General features: G+C 36.8%; 1 pseudogene; it reads left to right on the forward strand.

Moving 5' to 3' along the window:
- The first annotated feature begins 8,841 nt into the window (after positions 1 to 8,841).
- LOC124985592 (growth arrest-specific protein 7-like) lies at positions 8,842 to 9,816 on the forward strand (annotated as a pseudogene).
- The last annotated feature ends 781 nt before the right edge of the window (positions 9,817 to 10,597 follow it).

Genomic DNA, 10,597 nt, shown 5'->3' on the forward strand with positions numbered 1-10,597 from the left:
AGCTTATTTGCATATCTCCAGCTGTGCTCCCTTCAATTACTTCTATAATTTTCAACTTGCTCTGCTTGGTCTGACAAGTGTCCTTTAACATGCCAAGTCAGTAAGGTGCAGCTTGACACTGTTAATAGCAAGACTTTTGAATTGAAAATAATTTAAGTAAAAACATACAAACTAGCAAATATTACTTTTGGTTTGTCCTTCAGGGCTGGCCTTTCAAGAATATTTCTTTCTTCAGTTCCTACTTTATTTTTTCATTCTTTATTGTTTTTAAAATTTTGTTTTATCTACCTATCATCTACCTACCTACCTAGCTACCTACCTACCTACCTATTGGTGGTCTATTATCTGTCATCTTCCTGTTTGCAATCTATGATCTTGCTAAATATCCTCTGAGCTTCTGTAATTATTATTTGTATGTTATTTCAACCACATTATTGTGCCTGTAATAGAGTCAGAACCCACCCCAAATTGAAGTAAACCTCACTACCTCATGCATATCCTCAAATTGCTAAAACGAAAATTATCACTTCACTTTTTATAATATTTGATCATATCCTATAATTTCTTTTTTATGAATCATCATATACTCTAGTATTATCCCAAGAATACAAATGGCTGCTGATGATTCTATTCTCTCATGTTGTACTGTTTATCCTACTTGCACTCTGGTCAGACAGAAATACCTAAACTTATTATCTAGGCAATGAAGCTACAAGTCTTCACACCCCAGCAAGTGCTTTGTCTTGTTTAAAGAGTCCTTTACTAATATCCAACCACATTATTTTTACATGTCTTTAGGAATTGAACTTAGAGGTCGCCTCCTTTTGGGAACTTTCCCAGGTCATCTCTTTAATACCTTTTTTCATAATCTAAATCATAGTACTTGTCAGCACATTTTTATTTGTTATTTTTAGATATGCATGACAGTGGAGTATATTTTGACATATTATACATACACAGAGTATAACTTATTCTAATTAGGATCCCATTCTTGTGGTTGTACATGATATGGCATTTCACTAATCCTGTATTCATATATGAACATAGGAAAGTTAAGATTAGATTGTGACATTTCATATTAAAGCTTTCTTAGCTCATCGTCAATGGTGTGCGATAAATCATTGATGAAAAATAAACAAATGGGATAATATAGAGAAATATCTTTCTTATATTGTCTGACATTCATTTATATTACTTGAATTTTAAATTTGCCTCTAAAACACTTTATCAAATAACTTATTAGTCCAAGGAAACTCTTTTTCATTTATTATAGTCGACAGTGAAGTGAAAACACTCATGGCACAACCTTTGTTCCATTCTGTCCTTTCACCCCAAGCACAATACCTGCATTGCATTCTGAACAATTCTTTTTTATGCCACCACAATTGTACACCATCACACACACACACACACACACACACACACACACACAGCAGACATCTTCCTTATTGTTGTACACAGGAGAGTACCCTCTTTTTCTTGTGGGTGTGATGGTGCATGAAGATAAAATTAATGAGCACATTATGTCAATTCAGGCTTGGGAAGAAAACAGCAACATTTTTCTGTTTAGCCATTTATAAATGGAGTACTTCTGTCCTTCTGTCATTCAGGAGCATACTTGTTCTCATTTTGAATTGTACCTTCTTTTCCAGGACAAAAATATAATTTGAAGCAGTTCTTTAATTGAAAAAAGGTGCAATTATTTAATATTGAGCTGTTTCAGACAAGTTGAGAAATTACCTTATTAACAAAAGTTAATTCTTAACAAATAAATTATTAACAAAATATTAATGTTACTCTAGTTTTCCTAAATTATCGGATTTTACTGGAAAAATAATGAAATACATGATAGAACAATGTAGAGGAATAAGAGTCATCTTTCTCAGGCAATATCTTGGAATCATAAGTTTTAATTTATATTTTTATAAACAAGAGACATATTTCATGACATAATTCTCATTACCTGCCATGTGAAGAAATCACTGAACTAGATGATTTTTACAGAGTAAAATATATATGACTCTAGTATATTAAATCTTAATGGGAACCGTGTAACTCTTAAAGGGAATAAAATTGAATACTTTTTTTGGTAAGGGAGGGCAAAAGTTTCCCTTGCAATGATTTTTGGCATCACATAAGCAGCATTAACAATGATTTTATGTAAGATATGGTATTTTAAATGTATGACGGTGAGGAGAGGGTTGTGAGAGGTAGCTTGCACATATGTATTGGCTTCTGGTTTCTGTGTTTGGGATATTGATTCTATTTGATCTTCAGTTCATATTTTATTGTTTCATTCTATGCCATTAATATGACACATTATTAATTTTGTCAAGTGCTAAAAGAAAAAATGTTGACAATATATGAATATATGTTGCACTTAAGTACACATTATATGTTACTTTTTCTTGCAGGCAAAAGTTGAAAGTTAAATTTATTAAGGATAATTTTTAAGGAATAATTTTATTTGATTGTTTTAATTTTTCTTGACAAAATTATTCTGAATAAATTCTGATTATTGATTAAATCAGCATTATGATGTATATATAAATTGCTATTTTGCATCAAATTTCATACATTATAATTTATATATGTACATGTTACATTAAAATTATGACACCAAATATAGTTATAAAGTTAATGTTACTATCTTTTAAATATTTATTTTTACTCTGAAAATCTGACTTTGTCACTTTTTCTATAAGATCTTTATAGTTATACATGGTAGTTAGATTCATTCTGAAAAACTCATACAAGCATGGAAATCGATTTCAGTTCATGATATCTTTCTTTTTACTCCCATTTTTCCCTCCTGTTTTCCTCCCTCCCCTCCCCTCTCCCATTCTCCTTACTGTGCTAGACTTCCTTTACTCATCTAGTAATTTATACTTGATTGGTTCTTTATGTTATTCTATCCTTCTCTTGCACTTTATTTTACTTTAGCTTTCATATATAAGAGAAAACATTTGATCTTTTGGTTTCTGAGTCTGGCTTATTTCATTTAGCATAGATATTCTCTATTCCTATTCATTTAATGCCCTAATTTCATTCTGTTTTATGTCTGACTAGAATTTAATTGTATGTGTACACCACAATTTCTTAGTCTATTCATCTATTGACCAGCATCTGGGTTGATTCCATAAATGAGTTATGGTACATTGTGCTGCTATAAACATTAGGTGGCTATATCACTGTAGTATGCCAATTTTAGATCTTTAGGGAAAATACTAAGAAGAGGCAGAGCTGGGTCATATAGTGGTTCTATCCCTAGTTTTCTGAGGAATCTCTGTACTACTTTCCAGAGTGATTGTACTAGTCTGCAGCTCAACCAACAATGCACAAGTGTACCTTTTCCCCACAATCTTGTCAACATTTATTATTGTTCATATTCTTGACTTTTGCCTTTCTAACTGGAGTGAAATAAAATCTTAGATTTTCTCCAGGACTGTAGACTCTTTTTTTTTGTTGTATATTCATTTCCTTTGCTGGGCAGAAACTTTTTAGTTTGGTGGCATTACACTTATTGATTCTTAGTTTAATTTCTTGTGCTCTGGGGGTCTTGTTAAGGACATCAGTTTTAGCACCTCTGTGATGGAGTGTTGACCCTCCTTTTTTTCCCAGTAGTTATAAAGTTTCTGGTCTGATTCCTAAGTTTTTGATCACTTTGATTTGAGTTTTGTGCATGGTGAGAGGGGGGTGTCTAGTATCATTTTTCTACATACAGTTATCTAGTTTTCCCAGCACCACTTGCTAAAAATGCTGTCTTGTGTCCAAAATATATTTTGGGCACTTTGTCAAATAACAGAACAGATGGCTGTAGGTATGTGGATTTGTCTTTGTGTCTTCTATTCTGTTCCATTAGTCCTCATATCTATTTTGATGCTAATACCGTGCTTTTTTTTTTTTTTTTTTAATTTTTATACTAATCTTTACTTATTCAAATTAATGTGTGGTTTCCGAGTCCTGATTGGACCCTGGCTGATACAGTTATGACAATATAATCTTTTAATATATTGCTAGATTGTTTTGCTAATATTCTCTTAAGAATTATTGACATCTATGTTAATAAGGGTTATTAGCCTGTAGTTTTATTTTTTTGGAACTTCTTTTTGGGCTTAATATTAGGGAAATGTTGACCTTACAGGATAAAGTAGGCAGCAGTTTCTCCTCTTGAATTTTCTTGAAGAGTTTGTGTAGAATTGGCATTATTATTTTTTTAAACATTGGGTAGAATTCAGTAGTGAGGCCCTTGGAAACTGAATTTTATCTTTGTGAGAAATTATTTAACTACAAATTCATGCTCTAAACTTATATAGGTAGTCAGATTGTTTCTTTTTGAGTATGGATTTTGTTTTTTAATGAACTTGTTCATTTAACATAAATTATCAAATTTATTGTAATAAATTTATTTGTAAGAAATATTAATTAATATTTATTAATTTATTTATATTAATTAATATTAATTTCAACATACATAGAATATATAATGATGTCTGTCCCTAATTGGTATTAGTAATTTGTGATTTCTCTCTCTTTTTTCTTTGTTAATCTAGCCAAAAGTTTATTAGTTTTTATTTTTTTTTTTTTGCATTTTCTACTAGTTTATTTAATGACAACTGCATTTTTTTTAAGTTTTTTTTTTATTATTGTATACAAATGGGATACATGTTGTTTCTCTATTTGTACATAGAGTCAAGGCATACCATTTGTGTAATCATACGTTTACATAGGGCAATGATGTTTGATTATTTTTTTTTCCTTCCCCCCCACCCCTCCCACCCCTCTTTTCCCTCTATACAGTCCTTCTTTCCTTCATTCTTACCGCTCTACTTATCCCTAACCCTAAACCTAACCCTAAACCTAATGCTAACCCCTCCCACCCCCCATTATATGTCCTCATCCGCTTATCAGCGAGATCATTCGTCCTTTGGTTTTTTGAGATTGGCTTATCTCACTTAGCATGATATTCTCCAATTTCATCCATTTGCCTGCAAATGCCATAATTTTATCATTCTTCATTGTGGAGTAATATTCCATTGTATATATATGCCACAGTTTCTTTATCCATTCATCAACTGAAGGGCATCTAGGTTGGTTCCACAATCTAGCTATAGTGAATTGAGCAGCAATGAACATTGATGTGGCTGTATCTCTGTAGTATGGTGATTGTAAGTCCTTTGGGTATAGGCCAAGGAGTGGGATAGCTGGGTCAAATGGTGTTTCCATTCCAAGCTTTCTGAGGAATCTCCACACTGCTAAATTAAAGAAATTAAAGGGATACGAATAGGAAAAGAAGAACTCAAACTATCCCTGTTCGCTGATGACATGATTATATATTTAGAGGAACCTAGAAATTCCACCAGAAAACTTTTAGAATTCATAAGTGAATTCAGTAAAGTAGCAGGTTACAAGATCAATGCTCATAAATCCAATGCATTTTTATACATAAGTGATGAATCTTCAGAAAGAGAAATTAGGAAAACTACCCCATTCACAATAGCATCGAAAAAAATAAAATACTTGGGAATCAATCTCACAAAAGAGGTGAAAGACCTCTACAATGAGAACTACAGAACACTAAAGAAAGAAATTAAAGAAAACCTTAGAAGATGGAAAGATCTCCCATGTTCCTGGATAGGCAGAATTAATATTGTCAAAATGGCTATACTACCTAAAGTGCTATACAGATTCAATGCAATTCCAATTAAAATCCCAATGATGTACCTTGCAGAAATAGAGCAAGCAATTATGAAATTCATCTGGAAGAATAAAAAACCTAGAATAGCTAAAGCAATCCTCACTAGCAAGAGCGAAGCAGGGGGTATTGCAATACTAGATCTTCAACTCTACTACAAAGCAATAGTAACAAAAACGGCATGGTATTAGTACCAAAATAGACAGGTAGATCAATGGTACAGAATAGAGGACACGGACACAAACCCAAATAAATACAATTTTCTCATACTAGACAAAGGTTCCAAAAATATGCAATGGAGAAAAGATAGCCTCTTCAACACATGGTGCTGGGAAAACTGGAAAACCATATGCAATAGAATGAAATTAAACCCCTATCTCTCACCCTACACAAAACTCAACTCAAAATGGATCAAGGACCTCGGAATCAGACCAGAGACCCTGCATCTTATAGAAGAAAAAGTAGGTCCAAATCTTCAACTTGTTGACTTAGGATCAGACTTCCTTAACAGGACTCCCATAGCACAAGAAATAAAAGCAAGAATCAACAACTGGGATAGATTCAAACTAAAAAGCTTTCTCTCAGCAAAGGAAACTATCAGAAATGTAAAGAGAGAGCCTACAGAGTGGGAGAATATCTTTGCCAACCATACTTCAGATAGAGCGCTAATCTCCAGAATCTATAAAGAACTCAAAAAACTCTACACGAAGAATACAAATAATCCAATCAACAAATGGGCTAAGGAAATGAACAGACACTTCACAGAAGAAGATGTACAAGTAATCAACAGATATATGAAAAAATGTTCAACATCCCTAGTAATAAGGGAAATGCAAATCAAAACTACCCTAAGATTTTATCTCACCCCAATTAGAATGGCGATTATCAAGAATACAAGCAATAATAGGTGTTGGCGAAGATGTGGTGAAAAAGGAACACTCATACATTGCTGGTGGGGTTGCAAATTAGTGCAGCCCCTCTGGAAAGCAGTGTGGAGATTCCCTACTGTTTTTGTTACTACAGTTCTGTAGTATAATTTCAGATTAGGTATTGAGATGCCTCTGGCTTCTCTTTTCTTGCTTAGTATTGTCTAGTCTCTCTTAACCAGACATTGAATTAAACATGTGACATTTATACTATTCTTTTTGTGTATGTAGATATGCATGCAGTACATAATTATTCAGTACACTCAAAATTTCATGGACGAACATAAGGAAAAAGTCGTTTTAATGGGTTCTTTAGGAGGCAACAGTACAAATTAAAATGTCTGAAATTGCTACATTGAGAAACACATACAAAAGCCACTCACGGTTTCTACCATTTTTTCCCATATTAAATTCTTAGAAAAGAATAAACCTGCAGTATAATTAATCGTCAAAGTTCTCATTGAAGGACTTTATATAAAAAAGTAATTAAAGAAAAATAAATTTGCACTTTTATTAGACTGAATAGTTAATATTAAAAATATTTTTTGGTAAGTTGCATTTATAATTACTTCTCTGAGTTATATTTACAAAGTTATTTTCCCCCTGAGATATTATAATTTGAAACATCAGCCCCATATGGAATAGGATACCTGAGTTTTTATATAGATAGTCATAAAGAAATCTTTCCATAATTAAATGCATAAATTGGCCACAATTTCAGGTGGTCATGACTTTCTGCTTGTATACCCTGAAAATTCATGTATAAAAAGCCTAAGCCCCAAAGTGATAACATTATAAAGCAGGCTCTTTGGGAGGTGATAAAATCATGGGGTCAGAGTTCACAGAAATCAGATTAGTATTCCTTTAAGAGGCTCTAGAGCTGGGCCGGTAGCTCAGTGATAGAGCACTGCTTAGCATATATCAGAACCTGGTTCAATCCACAGCAGAGCAAAAATTGTCGCCGCCAGCGGCAACAATTGTGCAGGTATTTATTGGAGGGGCCTGGAAATAAACTATTTTTCCTATATTCACTATAGAGGAAGAGAGGTTTTGAGAGAAAGATAGGCTTTGCTTAGAGGAAGAGAAACTTTGCTTATCAGGAAGAGAGACTTTGCTTAGAGGAAGAGAGACTTTGCTTAGAGAGAAAGTTTTAGAGAAAGAGAGGCTTCTACGCTTATCAGAGATCTATTTCTTCTTAGTTCTGCTTCTTCTTCTTAAAGGTGCGTCCTGCATCCTGTGAACTAAAGGTGCATGCTAGGAGTATGTGCTAAAGGTGCACTGCTTCTCTCTGCGAGCCGCTGCCCCTACTCACTGCTTCTTTTCTTCTTGTCACTTTTCTCTGCCTGCTGCTGCTCCTTACTCTTGCTTCCCCCACCCACTGCCCACTTATATTCCCTCCAGGAGGCGGAGGGCGGGGCCACGCCAGTTGCGATCAGGCGAGGAGCCAACTGCCCCATCACAGGCAAGGGTTAAAAGGAGCAGGCCCGAGCAGGCGCGCTCAGGAACACCTGTGCATGCCTTCTGCGCGTGGACTTAACTGAATATGGCCAGTGATAAATCACCTGAGTGGCTTATGTTAATTAACCTCCCCACCTCTGATGTGATCAGGCGCCATTCTGGCTGGCACAGCCCCCAACAAAAAATTAAGAAAGAAAATAAATAAAGAAAATCTGGATCAATCATCTGCGATCCAGGAATCATCTTGGGACTGCGGCATGGCGGAGCCTATGGAAACTGAAACCCAGATTTGTGAGGTACTGGAAACCTACAGGGACACTATAAATCTACAGGGTAGAAACTGTACTACCTCAGATCCCTACAGCTAAATGAAAGACACACAAACAAAATGAAAAAAAAAAAAAAAAAGGGAATAAAGCACTCCAAACAAATCAGGATGCTCCAATTATAGACTTCATTGACAAACCAGTAGAAGAAATGTCAGAGGAGTTCAGAATATACTTAGTAAAACTGCTTCACAACTTTAAGGAGGATATAAAGAATGAAATCAGAGCTATGTTTCAGGAGAGGGAAGATATCTTAAAGAAAGAGATGAAGATCCTGAGAAGAAATCTAGAAGAAATCTTTGAAATGAAGAAATCAATAAACCAAGATAAAAAATCAATGGAAAGTAGCACCAACAGAGGAGACCACTTGGACAGAACTTCAGGCAATGAAGACAAAATATATAATTTTGAAAATAAAGGTGACCACACAGAGAAGATGATAAATTGCGTGACGTTCCCTCACCCAGACACAATGCCTGAATAGCAGCTGCTGAAGCCAATGGAGTGGAGCTACTGTGACTACTTCTGAGCTGATAAGAAAGACCCCCAAGGCAATGGCACCATGGCGGGGTTCGAACTGCTACTCCAAAAGCAACTGAAGGGCAAACAAATGCAGAAAGAAATGTCTGAATTCATCTGAGAGAGGATAAAGATTGAAGAAGAATATGCAAAGAACTTGGCAAAGCTCTCCCAGAACTCGTTGGCTGCACAGGAGGAAGGCTCCCTGGGAGAAGCGTGGGCTCAGGTGAAGAAGAACCTGGCAGATGAAGCAAGAAGTTCATCTCAAGTTCTCCGCCAAACTTGACAGTGAGGTAGAGAAGCCCCTAATGAACTTTCGTGAGAACTTCAAGAAAGACATAAAAAAGTGTGACCACCATATCGCTGACCTCCGCAAGCAACTCGCCAACTGCTATGCATCAGTGGAGAAGGCCTGGAAAGCCCTCACAGAGCGGCAGAGAAACCTGGAGATGAAGACCCAGCAGCTGGAGATCAAGCTGAGCAACAAGACGGAGGAGGACATCAAGAAGGCACGGAGGAAGTCCACACAGGCTGGTGTGGACCTCTACAACCAGGCCCAGTCCAAGTGGTTTGAAGACATGGTGACCACCACTTTGGAGCTGGAGTGGCTGGAAGTGGAGAGGGCGTAGATGATCCGGCAACATTTGTGCCAGTACACACAGCTGCGGCACGAGACGGACATGTTCAACCAAAGCACAGTTGAGCCGTGGACCAACTGCTTCGAAAAGTGGACCTGGCCAAAGACAGAGAGCTGTGGGTCAGAGAGCACAAAATGGGCAACATTTACCTTGTGGACACGGAGATATGGATACACCTGTGTGGTCCCAGGGGTCCTGTCCAGGAGAGGGACTGGGTGTCCCATGGAGAGGAGATGGTGTCTTCTGCTGGGTGAAGCTGCCCTCCCACCCACTCGCCTGTCCACTGAGGAGAGAGGAGAGAGCTGGCGATTCCAGAAGGGTGATCTGGATGACCCAGCTGGGGGATCCCAAATATTCCCAGGCCAAGAAGACAGACTGCAACCCTGCCCTTGTCTCCAACACTGAAGCCCCCAAACCCCATGCCATGCTTGTTGCTCTGAGAACAAACTGAGGTTGGAACTTTGTGATCCCTGCTGAGTTCCATGGGGTGGCCGTCACACACTTGTACCCTTGGGTGCCTGAAGGCCCTTCCTCCAACTGGTCCCTTTATCTCCTTTGGAAGTTCAGGGGAGGGCCGCCTCTGCCTCCAAGCCAATGTCAGGATCAGACTCATGAATAGAAGGCACCATCAGATCAAAAAAAAAAAAAAAAAAAAAAGAAAGAAAAGAAAAGAAAATCTGGGTGTGGTGATGTATATCTCTATTCCTAGATACTCCAGAGTCTGAGTCAGGAAGATCAGAAGTTGTAGGCAAGTCTTTGCAATTTAGTGAGACCCTGTCTCAAAATAAAAATAAAAAGGGATGGGGAGGTAGCTCAGTGGTAGACTATTTGCCTAGTATGAGTGAGGACCTGGGTTTAATCCCCAGGGTTGGAAAAAGGAAACTAAAGTGCCTTCGGCAGGTAGCTCAATGACTCATTCCACTGTAACTATATAAGCTAGAAGGTGCCATGTAGGAACCAGGAAGTAGGCCTTTACTAGAAAGTAAGCTACTGGTGATTTGATCTTAGATATTCTCACTTCCAGAATTATGAGAT

The sequence above is a fragment of the Sciurus carolinensis genome, chromosome 5 (assembly GCF_902686445.1).
Source record: "Sciurus carolinensis chromosome 5, mSciCar1.2, whole genome shotgun sequence".
In the NCBI taxonomy this organism is placed as follows: domain Eukaryota; kingdom Metazoa; phylum Chordata; class Mammalia; order Rodentia; family Sciuridae; genus Sciurus; species Sciurus carolinensis.